The 20,350-nt window shown below is 41.2% G+C and overlaps 1 long non-coding RNA gene across 1 annotated transcript; it reads right to left on the bottom strand.

Annotated features, from left to right (window-relative positions):
- Positions 1 to 18,961: 18,961 nt before the first annotated feature.
- Positions 18,962 to 19,925, bottom strand: LOC125727209 (uncharacterized). The gene is made up of 3 exons (XR_007388597.1): positions 19,628 to 19,925; positions 19,209 to 19,255; positions 18,962 to 19,052 (listed from the first exon to the last, which is right to left on the bottom strand). It is a non-coding gene; the product is annotated as an uncharacterized LOC125727209 (long non-coding RNA).
- Between the last annotated feature and the right edge of the window lie 425 nt (positions 19,926 to 20,350).

Raw genomic sequence — 20,350 nt, 5'->3', positions numbered from 1 at the left:
CGAATTCACGTCTCAGGTCTTTCTTGCACCCGTCTCCGAGTGGCTGCCGGCAGGCTTCAGTGTTGCTCCTCTCGGCGTGCTGGCGATGTCGTCAGGTGTCCTCGGATCCGGCTCGAAGGTCCAAATTATATGTTGGAGAAAGTGTCAGGCTTTCCACTCCAACTCTGCACACAGGACCAAACTACGGTACAGTATATGTTGGAGAAAGCGTCAGGCTTTCCACTCCAACTCTGCACACAGGACCAAACTACAGTACAGTATATGTTGGAGAAAGCGACAGGCTTTCCACTTCAACTCTGCACACAGGACCAAACTACAGTACAGTATATGTTGGAGAAAGCGACAGGCTTTCCACTTCAACTCTGCACACAGGACCAAACTACGGTACAGTATATGTTGGAGAAAGCGACAGGCTTTCCACTCCAACTCTGCACACAGGACCAAACTACGGTACAGTATATGTTGGAGAAAGCGACAGGCTTTCCACTCCAACTCTGTACACACCATTAATTACGAGACAACACACTTAAAGTTTTACTTGCGCAAGGGTAACCACACTCTCTGCATGCTAGGCTACAAAGGAATGTGTTACAAAGGGTGGTTCCCCTTGGCACCTTTATTTATAGTCAATGGGGGGCAGGGATCTTGGAGTGAGAACAAAGAAAGGACTGTGAGAGTAAGAAGAAGTTCTGGTTTTACTCAGGTGGACAACTACACTGAACAAAAATATAAACGCAACACTATATATAGTATAAGGTACACCTGTGCACTACCCATGATGTCAGATCAGCATCTTGATGTGGCACACCTGTGAGGTGGGATGGATTATCTCAGCAAAGCAGAAGTGCTCACTATCACACATTTAGACTGATTTGTGAGAAATGTTTGAGAGAAATGGTAATATTGTGTATCTGGAATGAATTGTAGATCTTTAAGTCCATCTCATGAAAAATGGGAGCAGAAACAAGAGTGTTGCGTTTATATTTTTGTTCAGTGTATTTAAACACGTGCTCAGGATACGTGTAAACTAATATAATCTAAATTATGAAGGTAAAGGAAAACAAAATAATGTATATACATATTTACACTCATTGCTGATTATACAGAAATGATAACAAATGATTACTAACAGTTTCTTCAACCTAACATTGTTGCTTTTAGGGTGGATCGTGTAGGTTAATCTAAAACCTATAAAAACACATCCACATAGAACGCCGTACGCTCTGTCCCACAACGCCTACTTTCTCTCCCGTTTAATTTCGGCTAAACTTAACCATACAACTACTTTCTCTCCCGTTTAATTTCAGCTAAACTTAACCATACGACTACTTTCTCTCCCGTTTAATTTCGGCCAAACTTAACCATACGCATGCCTTGGCCACCTACTCACTTAGGTGCCGTATCTCTCACCTGTATATTGTGGTCTCTGTTCCGTCACCGAGGTCCTTCAGACATCACCAGACGTCGAGCGCAGTTCTAACCACCGGCCTGATGACGAATTCACATCACAGGTCTTTCTTGCACCCGTCTTCGAGTGACTGCTGGCAGTTTTCGGTGTCGCTTCTCTCGGCGTACTGGAGACGTCTTCGGGGATCCTCGGATCCGGCTCGAAGGACCAAATTCTATGTTGGGGAAAGCGCCCGGCATTTCCACCCCAACTCCACATTTACGAGACACACACTTTACAGTTTTACTTGCAAGGGTACCCACACTCTCTGCAATGCAAACTACAGCAGAATGTGTTACAAAGGGTGGTTCCCCTTGGCTCCTTTATTTATAGTCAGTGGGAGGCGCAAGAGAGGGAAGTGAGAATCATATCTAAGTAGGCATCTGTTGACCACATACTTAGGGTACAATAGCTAAGAGTATGTGGCTAGAAGATAAGAAATAATGTATATATGTATTTACATTCATTGCTGATCATACAGAAATGATGACAAGATGATGTATAACTGTTTCTTCAACCTAACAACATCCATCCATCCATCCATCCATCCATTTTCCAAACCGCTTATCCTATTGGGTCACGGGGGGTCCGGAGCCTATCCCGGAAGCAATGGGCACGAGGCAGGGAACAACCCAGGATGGGGGGCCAGCCCATCGCAGGGCACACTGACACACCATTCACTCACACATGCACACCTATGGGCAATTTAGCAACTCCAATTAGCCTCAGCATGTTTTTGGACCGTGGGGGGAAACCGGAGTACCCGGAGGAAACCCCATGACGACACGGGGAGAACATGCAAACTCCGCACACATGTGACCCAGGCGGAGAATCAAACCCGGGTCCCAGAGGTGTGAGGCGACAGTGCTAACCACTGCACCACCATGCTGCCCCCTAACAACATCCATAATTTCCAATTCAAATACTGAATTAAAACCCCTCTCTGCAGTCTCCTCCAATTTGACCTCTCCAATTTGTATTTGGACAATTTCAAATTTACCATTTACATCATCTAGCTCAAATTGGCAGAGGTCGACCACTACGGCTCCTATTTTCAGCCTGTCTTGGTGGTCATCTGCAGGCTTTATGGAGACTGTCCTTTCATTTAACACAAAAACCTCTAATCCATACATGTCTAACCCCTTATCCCTCCCAGGCTGGTTCATGGGTGGAGTTGCTGGGGAGCACTCTTCTTCTTCACCCCAGCAGATGATCTCATCCCACTTGTCCCAGGCTGCCCAATACACATCATCCGTCCAGCTAATTGCCTTGGCAATTGGCTTTCGGGTGTGTGACACAATCTAACCGTCAGCCTGGTCAGAGGGTGTTTCTGCTGGGGAGCACAGCTCTTCCTCATCTCCCCAGTCAATCACCTCCCCCCATTTGTCCCAAGTTGCCCAGTATCGGTCGTTGCTCCAGCTGACAGCTTTCGCCATTCGTCTGTTTCTGATTGAGGAAAAACAACATACAGGCAATATAATGGAGCTGTCAGTCACTCCTGGCACATGGAATACAGTCCTGCACTGAAACCTTCGCAATGAACAACTGCATTATAGCATAGGAAACTAGTTAACCTTCAAATAAAATTTAGATATAATGAAGACAGAAGCCTGGAACAATTTAAAATTTTACTAAATGGCAATATACTGATTTTAGTCAGCAAACAAACTTTACAGGTCTTGCTTCACTACTTTTATCTGTGTTTGTTGCAATACATCTGACCTCTCCTGGTCTGCTGGAATATCATTGCTGTAGGCAGCACCGAGCGCAACCACCCGCATCCGCAGTCGAATGCAACATGAAAGCGCACGTGCAAAAGTAAAATATCATCTAGACTTTGCGGCACAGGAAATAGCCGACTTGCACGTAAAATTTAAATATAATAAACACAGTAGCCCGCAACAATATTCACTTTATTTAAAAGCAATGAACTAATTTACTCACAAGCAAGCGCAATAATTTACTTAAGCGCGGGAAAGCGCAGGCGGAAAAGTTAAACGTCAACTATACTTTGCACATAAAATTTAAATATAATTAACATAGTAGCTCAGAACAAAATCACTTTATTTAAAAACAATATACAGAGTTTACTCACCAAACATATTTTAATATACATACAAATAACTTGTACACCGAGAATAGTATACAACACCGTAAGCATATAACCCTTAAAGGTTGATTAATTAAAAATCACACATTCATCCTGCTTAACATAAAACAATGACTTAAAGAGACTTAATTGTGAAATGAACGCTACTGTCCGAGGGCATTCATCTCCACAAATCGCTATGGAACATAATGTCTTAAATACTCAGATTTTCAGAATGACAGAATCTTAACATTTAAAATTTTGTTTTGTGATACCGATACGTAATGATATTGGTATGTGGAACAACGTTATGTTACACACGCCTCCCACAATTCAAGAAGCTGTAGTTAGCTTAAGAGCATATTCACAATTTACCCGTTTGCCTTTTACCGTGACTGAGCACAATCCCCCACCCCAGCTGGTCTGCACTCCCCACATTGCAATTAACGATCCAGACTTCAGCGCTTTTGTTACCGTGGGACTTTGTTGTGTTGAAGAAAACATTAAAATGAAGTCTGAGGAATGTTACAAAACACAGCTAAAATGCAAAAACTCTCTCTGGTGTAATTCACTGCATAAAACCAATAGTCTTAAGTGTGGTGCCTTCTTCATAACACTCCCTGACTTTTGTATTCGTGACCATGAGATACTGTGGCCTTTTCTTCCTTCATTTGACTAGTGTTCCTCCCTTTCCTCTCAGCCTTGGTTGGTGGTTCAGGCAGCATCATCTTCTTTTAATAGTCCCAGGTTTATCCATCCATCCATTTTCCAAACCGCTTATCATACTGGGTCGCGGGGGGCAAGAAGCAATGGGCAAGAGGCAGGGAACAACCCAGGATTGGGGGGCAGCCCATTGCAGGGCACACTCACACACCATTCACTCACACATGCACACCTAGGGGCAATTTAGCAACTCCAATTAGCCTCAGCATGTTTTTGGACTGTGGGGGAGAAACCAGAGTACCCGGAGGAAACCCCACGACGACATGGGTAAAACATGCAAACTCCACATACATGTAACCCAGGCGGAGACTCGAACCTGGGTCACCCAGGTGTCATTTATTTTGAAATTCGGCTCAAGCAGAAAATGTTCTAGCAGAAGTCTTAGACAATCTCTGAGTTACACAGAAATCTGATTTCTTCTGAAGCTGCGAGAAATTGTTCATCTGTAATTGTTGCATTGATATTTGTTGATGTGCGTGTGCCCTCCTTGAGCAGTAAAGAGGAGATCACATGCAGAGCTGATTTTCTGTAGTTTCTTAGTCTAAATGAAAATAAAATATTCTCTTCATATAGCCTGGACATTTCTAGAAAAGAGCCAATTAGTTATTTCTAGAAAAATATGTAGAGCCAATGAAGGGACCTGAAGTCATGGTAACACAGGTCACTGTCCGTGGTGCTGAATTCTCTACTTGATGGGCTGGTGCTGAATGAATAGACCAGCTGGCCAACGTGTCTGTGCGCTTCCACTGACTGGCACCCTGACATATAATTACCTTTAACAATAAGGGGGGAAAAGTCGAGACAGGAAATTAGGTAACAGTAATTAGTAATCACGTATAGTTCTCATTTATCATGATGTAAAATTATAAAACCTTTTCTGTTAATCTGCACATTTCAATAATTGAATTAATATTACCTAATTTATTTTTCATTTACTGCAATCACTGTACGTTAAAGTATGTTTTAAATCTAGCTGTGAAATTGTTGATGCTGTTGTTGATCTGAAAGATGTTGCCGGAGCCTTACGATATGCCTCTATACACATGAGTGAGGGGATGGATGCATTATTCTATGGAGGCCTCTGAAGAGAATAATTATTCCAATTTTATATTGAGACAAATGGTTAATTCCTTATTAATGCAGACTGCGTTCAGAGCCCCTGTTCTGCCATTGATCTTTTTTTAAGGCAAGTTATCATGTATTAGTTTACTCTAAATTTTGATCACATGTCAAACTAAGCCACATGGCGGCCCGAGCAGCAGGCAAACACACTATGAGCTAAGGAGCTACAAGACAGAGGAGAGAATAGGATGGCCAGTGACATGTGCTGGCCAAATGGGAACAAACAAGAGAGAACAGGACAAGGCAGGGATGGATTCTGACACTAAATACGCCCAAGTACTTAGAATGATTTAGTGCAAGTCTTAGACAATGGTATCTCTGAATGACGCAGCAGTTTGACTCCAAATGAAAGCCCTATAACTGTCCTGAGAAGTTGTTTGTATGCACTTGCTGCCTTGACATTTGTTGATGTGCATGAGCCCTGCTCGAGCAGTAAAGGGCAGATAACAAGCAGAGCTGATTATCTCTAGCTTCTTAGTCTGAGTAAAAATAAAATCTTCTCGTCATATAGGAACCAAGTCTATGGCTGGAAATTTCTACAACAGAGGCATTTAGTTATTTCTAGAAAACTATATAGAGCCAATGAAGGAACCAGATGTCACAGTAACACTGGTCACTGCCCATGGTTCTGAATACTCTACTTGTTGGGCTGGCGCTGAACAAATAGGATAACCGGCCAATGTGTCCGTGTGCCTCCACTGATTGGCCCCCTGACATATAATGATTTTTAAGACTGAAGGGGAGAAAGATCATACAGAAAATTAGTTAACAGTAATTAGCAATCACATATAGTTCTCATTTATAATGATGTACATTTAAAAAAATAATATATATATATATATATATATATATATATATATATATATATATAATTAAAAACTAAATATAATTGTGATTTAATGTATTCCTTCTGCTCTTAAAAAAGCACAATATGTCTGAATGACAAATATGTCCATTACTCTACACGTTTTAATAATTTTCTTAATATTACCTCATTTGCTTATCTTTTTTTCTGTAATCTGCGTTAAAGAAATTTTTGAAACTAGCTGTGAAATTGATGATTCTGTTGTTATTCTGACTGTTGTTGCCCTGGTGCCTTAGGATACGTCTGTCTAAATATAAGTGAGGGGATGGATGCACTATTCTATGGAGGCCTCTGAAGAGAATAAATGATCCCAATATTATATTGAGAGAGATGGTTAAATCAGAGCTGGATAAGATTTTAACAACTCTGAGCTATTAGTTAAGTTCTTCCCAAACTAGTTTGATGGGCCGAATGGCCTCCTCTCATCTGTAAATTTCTTATGTTCTAAGATATGCAGTACTGTGCAAAAGTCTTAGGCAGTCCAAAGAAATGTTTAAAGCTGTTTATCTGGGTAGCAAGTGTACTTTGGCTTAGAACAAATAACACAATTTAACATTAGAACATGAACAGCAATACTTCTAAAAGTGCAAATCTGTTGCCAAATTAAATAAACAAAGAAATTAATCATAAAAATAGTCAATGTATATACAACTAACCATTTCCAATCAAAAAGTACATACAAGTCTCCAATACAAGATATACAATGGAGCGCAGATAAAACGTTTAAATAGTAATTAACCAAACTATATAAAGAATACAAGTTTGAATGCAGGTAGTTTGTATAAATTTTACTGTGTTCATACTGAAAAATCAGCACCAGCATTACACACATTGCGGTTCTGCTTTTTTCTTCTTTTAGCATAATTACCCGTTTTTCATTCACGAGGCTGAAGATTCTTGCAAATGTGAAAATTCACAAGTAACAGGCACCATTAACCTCAAGCCATAACAGTCTGCTAGCCTGAACAATAGCAAACTCTATGTATTACCAATTATTACGCAGGTTGTCACTTTATCAAATCATGACTGTTACTAAGAAGTGGGAGTGAAACGCGTGTCACGAGATCTCGCGATATTACAACATGACGAGATTTCTCGTTGGAGCGAAAAGCCGTTTCACGAATGCGCTGCAAATATGTCGGCGTCTGACTAAATTACTATAGTAGATACCCCAGACACTTTTAAATCTTTTGTGTGGCAGCATTTTGGGTGCCCGGCGGAAAATATAAATGGCGAAAGGGAGACAGACAAAACACGAACCATCTGTAAGGACTGTAGAAAGCTAATGCCGCACACAGCGGCTAATGCTACTACTAACTACTATGCAAAGCCATTTGCAGCACCATCATAGCTCTTTATTTAAATTCACTGCACCGGTGAAGAAAACATTTTTAAAAAAATGTTATGCTTGTTATTGGGTGCTTTCCACTTCATGCACCCACATACAGCGCTAGCTTAAAGCAACACATTCTGGTCCTGACGCAATGCATTATGGTTAGATTTTTATCGTCTGCTGCATTACGTCACCATGTCACATGGTACCAAAACTCCGCGAGAGCAAAACACATCAGGCAGCATCTCTTAGCAGGCTGCACAAACTGGATCCGCCTCCATTACGACACAGCTTTTAGTTACATACATGTCGTTTGTATATCTGCTATTTCTCCCGAGAAGCAGGTAAAGCGGTGGTAACTGCTTTTCAATTAATTTACTTGGTAAAATTACATTTAAATAAATGATATGAATACTGTAATAGTACTCGTGAGCTTTGTTTGTTTGTTGTTAGTTACTGTAATTTTGCGCTGCTTTATTTGTTAAATCGTCTTGTCTGTGAAGACATTCAAGTTAATCAAATAAGAATTGCACTGTACACTGTACATGACCATAAAAACTTTGAATCCTTGAAATAAATGTTTTTGATCTTTTCCTTGGCAGTTATCTTTTTACACAGGGCCTCTATGTACACAATAGTTATTTTTTTCACGACTAACAGTATGGATCAGGAGTTGGTTATTGTAAAATAAGTAATGTGCATGCAGGTGATATTTGTATAGATTTATGTTCACCCCTGGGTGATAAGTTTGACAGTCATTTCTTTTACCGTTTGGTCTCTCGGTTGAACATAATGGTGGCGCGAGCAGCTCCACTTGGTTTTTTAAAAATACTCAGCCATGAACTTCTGGTGAACTCAGGTGAATCCCTTCCTTCAGTAGTAAACCTTGGTAGTTTCAGCCGTTTACACATTGTCTCACTAAAAGGTTGATAATATATTTGTCCTTTTACATAGTGATAAAATATACGCTAATAAAAGTGAATATTCATAGATTCAGGACTAACATGAAGTAGCTAACAGAAACTCAGACTAACAAAAGGTGCAAATACATACTCAGTTAGTTCCATTGTGTTGATTAAATTATAATGTTTACATTGTAATGATTATATCATGGATATTTGGCATACTTTTTATAAAATCATAATTCTTATATTCTACGTTATATAGTGCTAAATAATATTCCATGGATGGATGGACTTTATTAATCCCCGTGGGGAAATTGTGTTTTTTATGTCTCCCTCAACTTACTCTTTGTGGAGTAAGTTGTCCGCGAAGTGCAGCTACCTGTTGGGGCGCCCAGGGAGCTGGGGGTTAAGGGCCTTGCTCAAGGACCCACAGACATGCTGAGGCTGGGTTAGTTTCAACTGGTGACCTTCTCATTACAGGCACAAGGACTGACCCCTGCCCCCCAACTGTGTATGAGTAGCATTTATGCTGTTTCTTGAGTGTGAGCTTCCATTGACTGGCACCCAGACATATAATGACTTTTAACAATGAGGGGGGAAAAGTCCAGACAGGAAATTAGGTAACAGTAATTAGTAATCACATAGAGTTCTTATTGGGGGTGCCATGGTGGTGCAGTGGTTAGCCTCACACCTCAGGGACCCGGGTTCGAGTGAATGGTGTGTGAGTGTGCCCTGCGATGGGCTGGCCCTCCATCCTGGGTTGTTCCCTGCCTCGTGCCCATTGATTCGGGGATAGGCTCCAGACCCCCCGCGACCCAGTAGGATAAGCGGTTTGGAAAATGGATGGATGGATGGATTATTTTAAGAACAACAAACTCTACGTCATTGCAGGGTTTTATATAATGGGTGCCGGCATTTGGACACTATATAGACATTATTTTCGCCCACCATTCAATAAGCAGATAAGTAACTTGCCTAAAAAATTTAGGAGATTTTTTTATTGTGATGCCCAAAAGTTAGTAATCTGTATAAAATCAGTGTATCTTTATGTTTTTTAAATTCAGTTAGCAGAGCCCCACATGCAGCTGTTTCGGTAAATAATGGAAGCAGTAAGTACTGTAGTCGCTGTGAAGAAAGGGCAAGCTTAGCATCTACAACATCTTTTAAAAGAGGACATATTGTGGTTAAACTAGGTAACAAGACGGTGGAGTGACTTTGTTGATTAAAGTCTGACGTGTTTATTTGGTATAGTTTTCACTTTTAGCTCAGTTCATTTTTTCGTTAGTTTCCATCATCCTTTCACTTTTATATTACGGTAATATAACTGGTCCCAAACAAGCCCAATGCATGCATACACACACACACACACACACACATACACACACACACACACACATACACAGACACACATACACACACACACGCACACATACATACACACACACACTGATACTGTAAATTAATGTAGAATAAGCCCAGAATTTAACCTACATGTTTTCCTCAAACGTTTATTCAGTGGAGATTGTAATGTAGCAAGCAGACAATTTTTTTTATTTTATTCACCTTTATTTAACCAGGCAAGACAGATTAAGAACATGTTTCTTATTTACAACTGTGGCCTGGAAAGGGCAAAGCCTTTAAAAAAATTTAAAATAAAACATTTTCATGGCTTTAATAATGAGTGTATTTAGGAACTATAATGGCAAAAGATAACACAAAGCTCTCTGTATTAATGGTATTTTAATAACCATTAATAGACAACACATACGGTGGAGTTTTGCCTATTCTGGTGGTCCATCATCCAGAATAGTGCCTGTATGTTTTCCCTTGTTATAGCACCAGTGCTGTGTGGTTTGCCATCGAAACTTTACACAGTGTACAACCATCTTTTTGTTAAAATAATTAAAAATAACTTGAAATTAAAAATTAAATTATTTTAATACATAAACTGATATGTTGATTTAAAATATTGATGCTGACAGATTTTCAGTGGCAGCCCTAGTTGACATCATTATTTATTTCATCCTATTCCGTACCCAATAGCATCTACATGTCATACTGCTGACACTTTTAAGTGAATATATTTTATGTGTGTGTATTTATGTCATGTGTCAGGATTTGCGCTGGTAATGCAGGTGAGCGCGCGGGCAGAGCAGCGGGCAAGGAGCAGGCAAGCAGGCAAAGTACGGGGAAAACGGGGATTTATTCAAGGGAAAGAGCAGGGCAGGACGGAACGCTGGTACTGACATTAACAAACATCAATGACGGACAAGAAACTAAGGCAATACATGGACTAAATAGACAAGACAGAGCAAAACAACAGGGTGCAGCTGGGTACGATCGGGGAAGCACACGTGGATAATCAGGGGGGCGTGGCACACACGAGGGTCGTACGAGCCGGGCGTGACATCATGTTTATGTACATTTTCATTTCTGCTACCTGATACTTGTATGTATTATCAATTAAGGCATCAGTCTTGGATTAAACACAAGTACAGATTTCATTGTATTTTGGTACATCCTGCACTTAATGACAATAAATCTTGAACCAGTTAGAATGACCTTTATTCAGCTGTTTTAGGTGAACCCCATGATGTCCTGTAATAAAGCTGTTCAAAATTAAGGTTGTGATGAGATATTCCTCTTGTTTCTCCTTTTTATGCATAAAAACATTCATGAAGGAATCTGAATATCTGCTTGATTACTTTTGCCATTGTTAATTTTTACAGTCTTCATGACTACATCAGCAACATCGTTTAATTTCACTGTTTGTACGTAGGAGCTGCACAGTGGTTAGGCCTGTTGCCTGACACATCTGGGAGGAAGGTTCAAGTCACGTCTGTGGATCTTGCATGTTCTCCAGGTGTCATGGGGTTTCTTCTGTTTTGCCCGACAGTCCAAAAATATGCCAAGATTAATTGGAGTTGCCAAATTGCCCATGTCTGAGTGGTGTGTGTGCCCTGTAACAGGTTGGCACCTGGTCCTGGGTTATTCCCTGCTTTGTGCCCATATCATCCTGCATAGGCTCCAGACCCCCTGTGACCTTACACAGGAAGTTCACCATCCCTGGCCAGTTCTGTGGAAGTTAACAACACTTTAGTCAAACAACAGACTAACCAAGTCTCAAGCTTCAAAAAGGGAGCTGCTCATTACCTGAAGAGAAGAGGAACATAAGAAGTAGACTATAGCTCAGCTTTCCTTGCTCATGATGGGAGGACACTGAGACGAGGTGAGAGAACTAAATAGAAGGTCAGTTGGCTCCTGCTGACACCCAACAGTGTGACACAAAACGAGTGGCATTGCAGACCTCACTGCTAAATATGGAAAGAGGAGAAATATTTATGTAAATAAAATGTAGAGCATCTATAATAAAAGCACAGCTATTAGGTGCTAATGATCCAGTTCACACCCAAGATGCCTAAGTTTGCTCAGGTCATTCCTGTGATGTAACATGGACCGGCAGGCGCAATGTACTCACAGTGTGCACTGTGGCGGAGAATCTCACCAGGTCCTTCAACATCAGCTCCATAGTATGTAAAGCACAGCAGCACCTCTACTTTCTACAGAAGCACAGAAAAGCCCATCTCCCATCCTCACATTCTATCAGTGAACTGTTGAAAGCACCCTGAGCAGCTGCATCACGGTCTGCTTTGGGAACTGTGTCGCCTCAGATCGCAAGTCCCTACAAAAGATAGTGATGACAGTTGAGAAGATCACTGGAGTATCTCTCCCCTCCATCACAGATATTCACACCACACACCGCATCCGCAAAGCCACCACCATTGTGGATGACCCCACCCACCCCTCACATCATCGTTTCACCCTCCTGCCTTCTGGAAATAGGTCCCGGAGCATTCAGGCCTTCACAGCCAGACTCAAACAGCTTTATCCCCCATGCCGTCAGACTACTGAACTCTCAGGGACTAATCTGATACAACACACACGCATACACTCATTAACACACTTTATTATTTAACTACTATTTTTTATCTTATTGTAGCCATGTTTACAGTTACTTTTATTTATTTTTATTGCTACCTCATTGCACAACCAAACTGCACCTTATCAGTATTGGGTTTACTGTGCTGTTTGTGCTCGTTGGTGTCAGTTGTCCTCTCTTTTTGCACTGTCCAGCAATGTTTGCAGTTTTTGCTCATTATGCACCATACAGTATGTTGCTAGACTGTTATGTGTTAGTCTTGTGTTAATTTAAGTAGCACCTTGATCCAAGGAAAACGCTGTTTGTTTTGTAACTCTGTACTATACTCAACCGTGTAAAGTTAAAAATAACATTAAAGACCTACTTGACTTGACTTTTACTGGTAACAGGTGCTAAAGTGAAGTGATGCGGGGGACAGTGTGGGACTGCACTCTTCTGGCTGGGACCTCGAATAAATGAATGAATGTTACATTTATACAGCCCTTTTCTAAGATACACAAAGCGCTTTACAGAAGCACTGGGGAGCCACTTCAACCCAAAGGTGAGGCAGCAGGAGAGGGGGCCCAGGCAGAGAGAACAGCCAACAAGAGGGGTGCTTCCACAGACAGGACGGGGGCCCCGGCAGACCAACGCTGACGACTCCTGGGACCAAGTCAACAGAGCAGCTGTTGTCATTGTGACTCACCCTCATACATCCATCCATCCATTGTCCAAACCGCTTATCCTACTGGGTCGCGGGGGGTCCGGAGCCTATCCTGGAAGGATATGGGCACGAGGCAGGGAACAATCCAGGACGGGGGGGCCAGCCCATCGCAAGGCACATTCACACACCATTCACACACACATGCACTCCTACGGCCAATTTAGCAAGAAAGAACATGCAAACTCCACACACATGTGACCCAGGCGGAGACTCGAACCGAAACGAGTCCCAGTGGTGGGAGGTAACAGTGCTAATCACTGCACCACCAAGCAGCCCCACCCTAATACATGATTTCAGATTTTTGATTTTAATCCCCTTTTCTTTTTTTGGCAACATATAAAGTGCTGTGAATGTCACTGTCAGATTGTCACATCATCCTCCAGTTGTCCCTTGTCACCCTGGATGCACATTGAGTGTTTGGTAAATATTTTATCTTGTAGTGTTCCTGATTTTTTCCTGTGTTTTAACTTGCAATTCTCAAATTTCATGACTGGCATCCGTGGGGACGATTAATTAAACCTGCTAACTCTGCACTTCAATTTCAAACTGTTGGTAACATGTTGTCATGCCCGGCCCGTCCGCTCCTCGTGTGTGCCACGCCCCCTGATTATCCACGTGTGCTTCCCTGATCGTCTCCAGCTTTGTCTGCTTACTCTGTGTATTTAAGTCCTGGTCTGACCTGTTTCCCTTGTCCGTCATTGATGTAAGTTGGCATCTGATGTTTCCCGTCCGAAGACCTTTGATTAAACTCCCGTTTTGCCCCCGTATTTGCCTGTCCGCTTGCTCCTTGCACGCCTTACCCGCACGATCGCCTGCCTGCACCACCCCGATCGTGACACATGTGTACATATTTTTGTCTGATCTTTTCACCACCAGGTGGCGATATAGCAACTCCAGAGTTATTGATGGCTAGGACAAAAAAAACACAGTAACACAGAGGTGTAGCTAAAAATTCTGGGCCCCTGACAGAATGTAACCTTGCGCCCCTCTGTCGAATTTTACATACTGGGAGAGAGATTTGTTGAGCCATCTTCCAATCTATTCCAATCCTGCTTCATTTGAAAAGCACTTTAAACAACCTTATGGACCAAAGTGCTGCACAAAGGAATAAATAATAACATTCACACACTTAAAAACGAAGTAAAAGAAATTTAATAAGAACCAAAACATTAAATATGAGTAAAAGGCCATTAATAAAATTTTAAAAAATCAATTAATAAAGAAAAGGCGAAGATTAAAACAAAATTTACTATTAAAATTAACATCTCACAACGTGTCAAAGGTGAAGGAGAAGAGATGAGTTTTAAAAAGAGATTTAAAAACGGACAGAGAAGAGGCCTCTCTAATGTGAAAAGGCAAGTCATTCCACATTTTAGGATCTGCGACTGCAAAAGCTCGATCCCCTCTAAGCTCACGCTGAGTCTTAGGAACCGTCAGGAGCAGCTGATCAGCTGACCTGAGAGAGCGGGTGGGGGTGTAAGGGTGAAGCAGCTCACAGAGGTCAGGTGGAGCAAGACCATTGAGGGTTTTAAAAGAAAATAACAGAATTTTAAAATGAATCCTAAAATGTACGGGCAGCCAGTGGAGTGAGGCTAAAATGGGGGAGACATGCTCATATTTCCATGTGCGGCAGCATTTTGAACCCTCTGGAGGTGAACAATAGTGGAGCCTCTAACTCCAACATAGAGGGCATTACAGTGGTCCAAACTAGTACCGACAAAAAAGTGGATTACTGTCTCAAAGTGCTGCCTAGAAAGAATTGGCTTTATTTTGGCCAACTGCCTCAATTGTAAAAAGTTTGACTTGACAACTGACCATATCTGAGTGTCAAACTTAAGGTTGGTGTCGACTTTAACCCCTAGGTGTTTGATATTTTTCCAAGGAACCTAAAATGGAGTGGAGGTCAGAGGAGTGGAGTTACCAAAAACCAACACTTCTGTCCATTACCTCCCCACTTTCTTGTTAGTTACAATATTTGTTCTGCATTACTGTACCGGTTTGGAGTCTTTTGATATTAAGGTGAATAACACAGTGAAAAAAGAGACAGATGCATTGACAGCAGTTGTGGCCACACTTTGGACTGGGAGTGTAAGAGCAAAGGAAACTGAATCCACTATGTTCTGTCCTGTAAATTTTTATTAAACAACACATGACACACATACGAGTCCTGTTTTAACTTTCTGGGCTGATGGTCTGCAGCCTGGCTTGTGGTCTACAGTGCAGAGCAGGTGCAGTCACTGTGCTGAGCCCGGCATTATAGTAATGATGCAGCCTTTCACACTGACCAGTGAGAAATAACCTTGAAAATGACTGTGCTCTTTGTGGTTCTCCTTTTGGAAACATCTTACCACCAAGAAACAGACTAAACGTATCTTCTACTTATCAGTCATCAGAAATGTCATGCAGTAATCAGAGGTTAGACAGCAAAAATGACTTTTGTATTTTTATCTTTTGTCATTCTTTTATCCAGCGACTACTAATTCTCGTCAGGCTCTGGAGAGGGTGGGACCTGTCCCAGGAAGCACAGAGCACAGGCCTGCATGGGATGCCATTCCACACAGACAAAAACAATTAAGATGCTCAGATTTGCCTCACTGTGTGATTTTGACTGAAAGATGAACTAAGCACAGTCTTGTGTGTATAAAAATGCGTAGATTCATTTAACTTTAACAATGAGATTCAGCAACATGACCTTATAGTGTTAATGATCGGTATCTTACTGGTATTAACTGAATTATGCAAAATTCTACATTATTCTATATTATTGCACCCAAATTGTTCATACTGACTAAATGTAATTACTGACATCCTGGACATACTGCTTTTTAGGTTTGGATTTAAAATGTTAGTAGACAAATTCATGCTGTCAATAACATCTCACTTGCTCACCCCCTTTTAGATAAAAATACCCTTTGTGGTTTTTCTAGTGAAGCAGAGGGCCTGAGCTGAGGACCTGACGGTTGTGTGGTTTTCGCTCACTGAGACGAGAGACACAAACACCCTGCTCTCAGTCGGTCAGTCTTCCTGTAAAATGTGGAGGTGAGACTGCTAGTGGAAAATTACTGACTGCAGCATCAACAACACATTTAAACAGCAGCACAAACAAAATGTTCCACAAATGCAGGACATCTGTATGCTTACAGCACACATCAGACACGCTGACCCTCAGCACTGAGCTCCTCCAGGCTCTGTGCTCTCCCCCTCCTCTTCAGTCTCTACACAAATCACTGCTGCTCCAGTGAAGATCCTGAATTTTGCAGGTGATACTACTACGTTTGCCATCATAACTGAAGGCGATGAGTCTGCCTACAGACTGGAAGTCGTACAGCTGACTATCCAGTTATGAACTTACATTATCCCAAATGTCCACATGCTTAAACTCCTCTCATCATCAGGGAGGAGCGTCCCTTGGCACTGTAGAGTAGATGGATGAGATAACAAGGCTGTCATCAATTTTATGTGACACCTCTCACCCTCCCAACAGACTATGGAGGCCCGGGGCAGCTCCTTCAGTAAGAGACTCAGACACCCGGCGTGTGACAGAACAGTACCGCAGGTCATTGGGCCCCACAGCAGTCAGGCTTTATAATCTGCACTCTGCTCATTGAACTTTTCCTCTGTTCACTGTCTTCTGATACAGTTTCTATCTGCTGCTGATCTGCAATATTGTTCCTCCTTATTCACTGATGTGCAGTGTTGCATTGAGCCAGTGCATTATTCCCCTGTGTGGCAGCTTCCTTTGGGAGGCTAATATCTTGCACATGAGCAATAATGTTACATGCAATAGGATTGTGTATAAGTTAAGGATTGTGCATAAGTTAATTTTAATATTCCTATAATATTCCTGTATGTAATATATTCTTATATTTTGTTTCTATTATTACCCTATATTTATAAATACATACATTTCTTTTACATTCATAATGATGTTGTTTGTTGTTTTGTGCCCCACTGCTCTTGTAACAAGCCTCAGTCTTGACTCTCCCTTTTAAGGTCTTGGCCTTAAATCACACTCGATATAGGTGGTGTCGTCCCCATCACCCTGACCAGGATACATGCTGTAAGATTAATGGATGGTGTTTATCTGTGTGATGAAAAAGAATGTGAATAAAACAAAAATGTACCATTATAAATGGGATCCCTAAGATGTGTGGTGGTTTCAGATGTGGACTGATGAGAATTTTGTTCTGTTGTGAAAGCTGTACATTCTGTTCCATGTACAGGGTAGTGATATGTAGCAATCATGTGCTCCAGTCAAATGTTCAGCTGCATGAATAATAATGGTGGCTTGTTTGGATAAAATAACTTAGGCTGAATACTTCAAAGCGTGACCTGGGTGAGGTAGAGAGGAAACAGGGTCTTACAAGCAGCAGGTATTGTTCTCTCTGTGTAGTTTTTACTCTTTGCAAAGTGAGCCCAGCACAGTGCAGTCAGTGGGTCAGTCTTCCTGAGCTGCATCTAACCAGTGGAAACATCTGCAGCACTGCAGAGAAGCACTCAGCAGACAAACAAACCAAAACAGCTTACAGCTGTATGTCACTTTTGGACAGAGGTGGACAAAGTACACAACTTCACTACTTGAGTTAAGTATAGATACTCCTCGTCAAATAATACTCAAAGCTTTTCAGTTAATTTTTTACTTCAGTTAAAGTACTGGAGTATTTGCATCTAAAAATACTTAAGTATTCAAAAGTACATTATGTTTTAAATGCAAGACATTTTTCAGAACCTAATGACTCCTGAACACCCCACTGAATACACTGACTGGCTTGTACATCTTGTAGAATAAAAAGCTTGTGGAATATGATACAATGACGATAGAAACACAACTGGCATAACAAAAGTACAGCCATTGTCATTTTCATCTTATTTAACACCCCCCACCCCACTCACACAAAAGAGCATGCTAGTGTTCCTACAGAGCCCTAGCAGTGTGTGTGTGAGTGTGTGTGCATGTGTGTGTCTGTGTGTGTATGTTTGTGTGTGTGTGTATGTGTGTGTATGTGTGTGCATGTGTGTGTATGTTTGTGTGTGTGTGCATGTGTGTGTTTCTGTGTCTGTGTTTGTGTGTGTTTGTGTGTGTGTCTATGTGTATGTATGTGTGTGTGTGTGTGTTTGTGTGTGTGTCTATGTGTGTGTATGTTTGTGTGTGTGTGTGTGTGTGCATGTGTGTTTGTGTGTATCTGTGTGTGTATGTTTGTGTGCGTGTGTGTGTGTGTGTCTATGTGTGTGTATGTTTGTGAGCCAAGTAACAGGACAGGGAGCAAGAAACAAAACTCCTCTTTCTTAATTATCCACATCGTTATTAACGACACAGGTATATATACAGGTACATGTATATACTCAAAAATACATACAGTACACAACATTAAATGAAAAACGTAATTTAAGAACACTTGAAATTTTCATTCAGTTTCTTTCATCTGTTTAATATAATCGATCAGTCCCTGTGCGTTTGCCCCAAACCATTCAGCATGGTACACAAGGGAGACAAGTAAGCATGTGTCACATCAAAGAACTGATTGCAACAACTCAGCCTTTCCACAACATTAAAGCCGCTTATTCCCCCCATGCCATGAAGAAATAATCTCTGTGGCTCCCCTCTCCCCCTCCCTCAGCCCCCAGTCTGGCTTGAACATTTGCACTTCCAGTAAAAATGCGCCCCAAACACACTGACACCAAACTCCGTAAAATCCTGTGATTCAGTCTCAGAAGCACTGGCTCCCCTGCCCTCCTTCTGAACATTATTAAAGCTACACCCTGAACACTCTGTGTGACTGACATGAATGAGAAGCATCTTTATTCATAATCTCTGTAGCGGAGGTCAGAATACAGAGTGTCATTATTCCTGTCTTTCTTCTGTCTCCTGGGTTTTGGCTTCTTAAGGTTCAGGGCAGCGTAATTCAGTGTGTCCTCGTCATTGCACTGTGGAGACAAAGATGGCAGAATTGGATGGATCAAATTGGTTTGCTATTACTTATTTTCACAAATAGCACTTAAAATGCTGATCCCAGGATGGAAATCAGTCTGAGGTTCATTTGTTTTACTGACGATTTGTAATTTGAAATATTTATTACATACTTGCTTGCGTGACCATTCCACTTTTGATATATCACTGTTCTTTTCATCTGTTTAAAATATATAACACATCAATATATTATTTAATTTCACGCGGTATCATACAGTGGTCAGATAACATTCCGAATTTTCAAGCCATCAACATCCTTTTTGTCTCAAAAATGAAAGTAAAAATGACTTCTGTCAATTTAAGTGTGCATGTTTGGATATGTGTTATTTGTTCTCAGATATCATATATAATAAAATTGCTATAAAGGAGATCTTGGTAATAAAAGTTATTGATATGCAACTTATTGCAACATGTATATTTCAATAGATTTTGCAAAATATGAAAGATATAATACAAAAATGTTAATCTTACAGTAGAAAAAGGTTTATGTAAATAAGGTGAGATTTAATAATGGATTTTTAAACTGGGTTACCTGTGTCACGACCGCGGTCGGGCGAAGCAGCGATCGTGCGGGTCGGCAGGCGAGCAGGAACAGGCAAGTAGGCAAAGTCGGGAAATACTGGGGATTTATTCGTGGACAGGAAACAGATACGGGGAACATCTACTCACGCCAACGAACATCAATGACAGACAAGGAAAACTGGGGAGACCAGGACTTAAATACACAAGACTGATTGAAAGCAAACGGACACAGCTGGGTACGATCCGGGAAACACACGTGGGTAAGCAGGGGGCGTGGCACACAGGAGGAGCGGACGAGCCGGGCATGACAACCTGCAAGAGTGGTTTTAATATGAACATTTTATCTATCATAAAACAATTTTATATTTCTATAATTTGTGAAAATCTACATTTTGTCCTTCGTCTGAGTGCATAAAGCCGGGCAGCGTACCTGCACAGTGTGTACAGGTCAGTTTACATCTTATACAAATGAGAGCAACGTTCAGAATAATGCTGCAAGATAAAACTATCAGCAAGCCAGAGTGAAGAGGATCCAGCAGCTTCTGAAAGCCTGTAACAAAGAGATAGATTTCAGCATAATGATATAGAGACACATTTCCCATTTGCTTACATTACATTAGTTAAAGATCAAATCTATAACACATTACAGCAGTTGTTTTGTAAGTAGTCCAATTTTAACATGAACTTTATTTGCATTTTAACAATTTCTATTAAGTCATATTTGAAATGATTA

This window comes from Brienomyrus brachyistius, unplaced genomic scaffold (assembly GCF_023856365.1).
Source record: "Brienomyrus brachyistius isolate T26 unplaced genomic scaffold, BBRACH_0.4 scaffold91, whole genome shotgun sequence".
Classification (NCBI taxonomy): domain Eukaryota; kingdom Metazoa; phylum Chordata; class Actinopteri; order Osteoglossiformes; family Mormyridae; genus Brienomyrus; species Brienomyrus brachyistius.
This window is presented reverse-complemented; position numbering and strand designations above follow the sequence as displayed.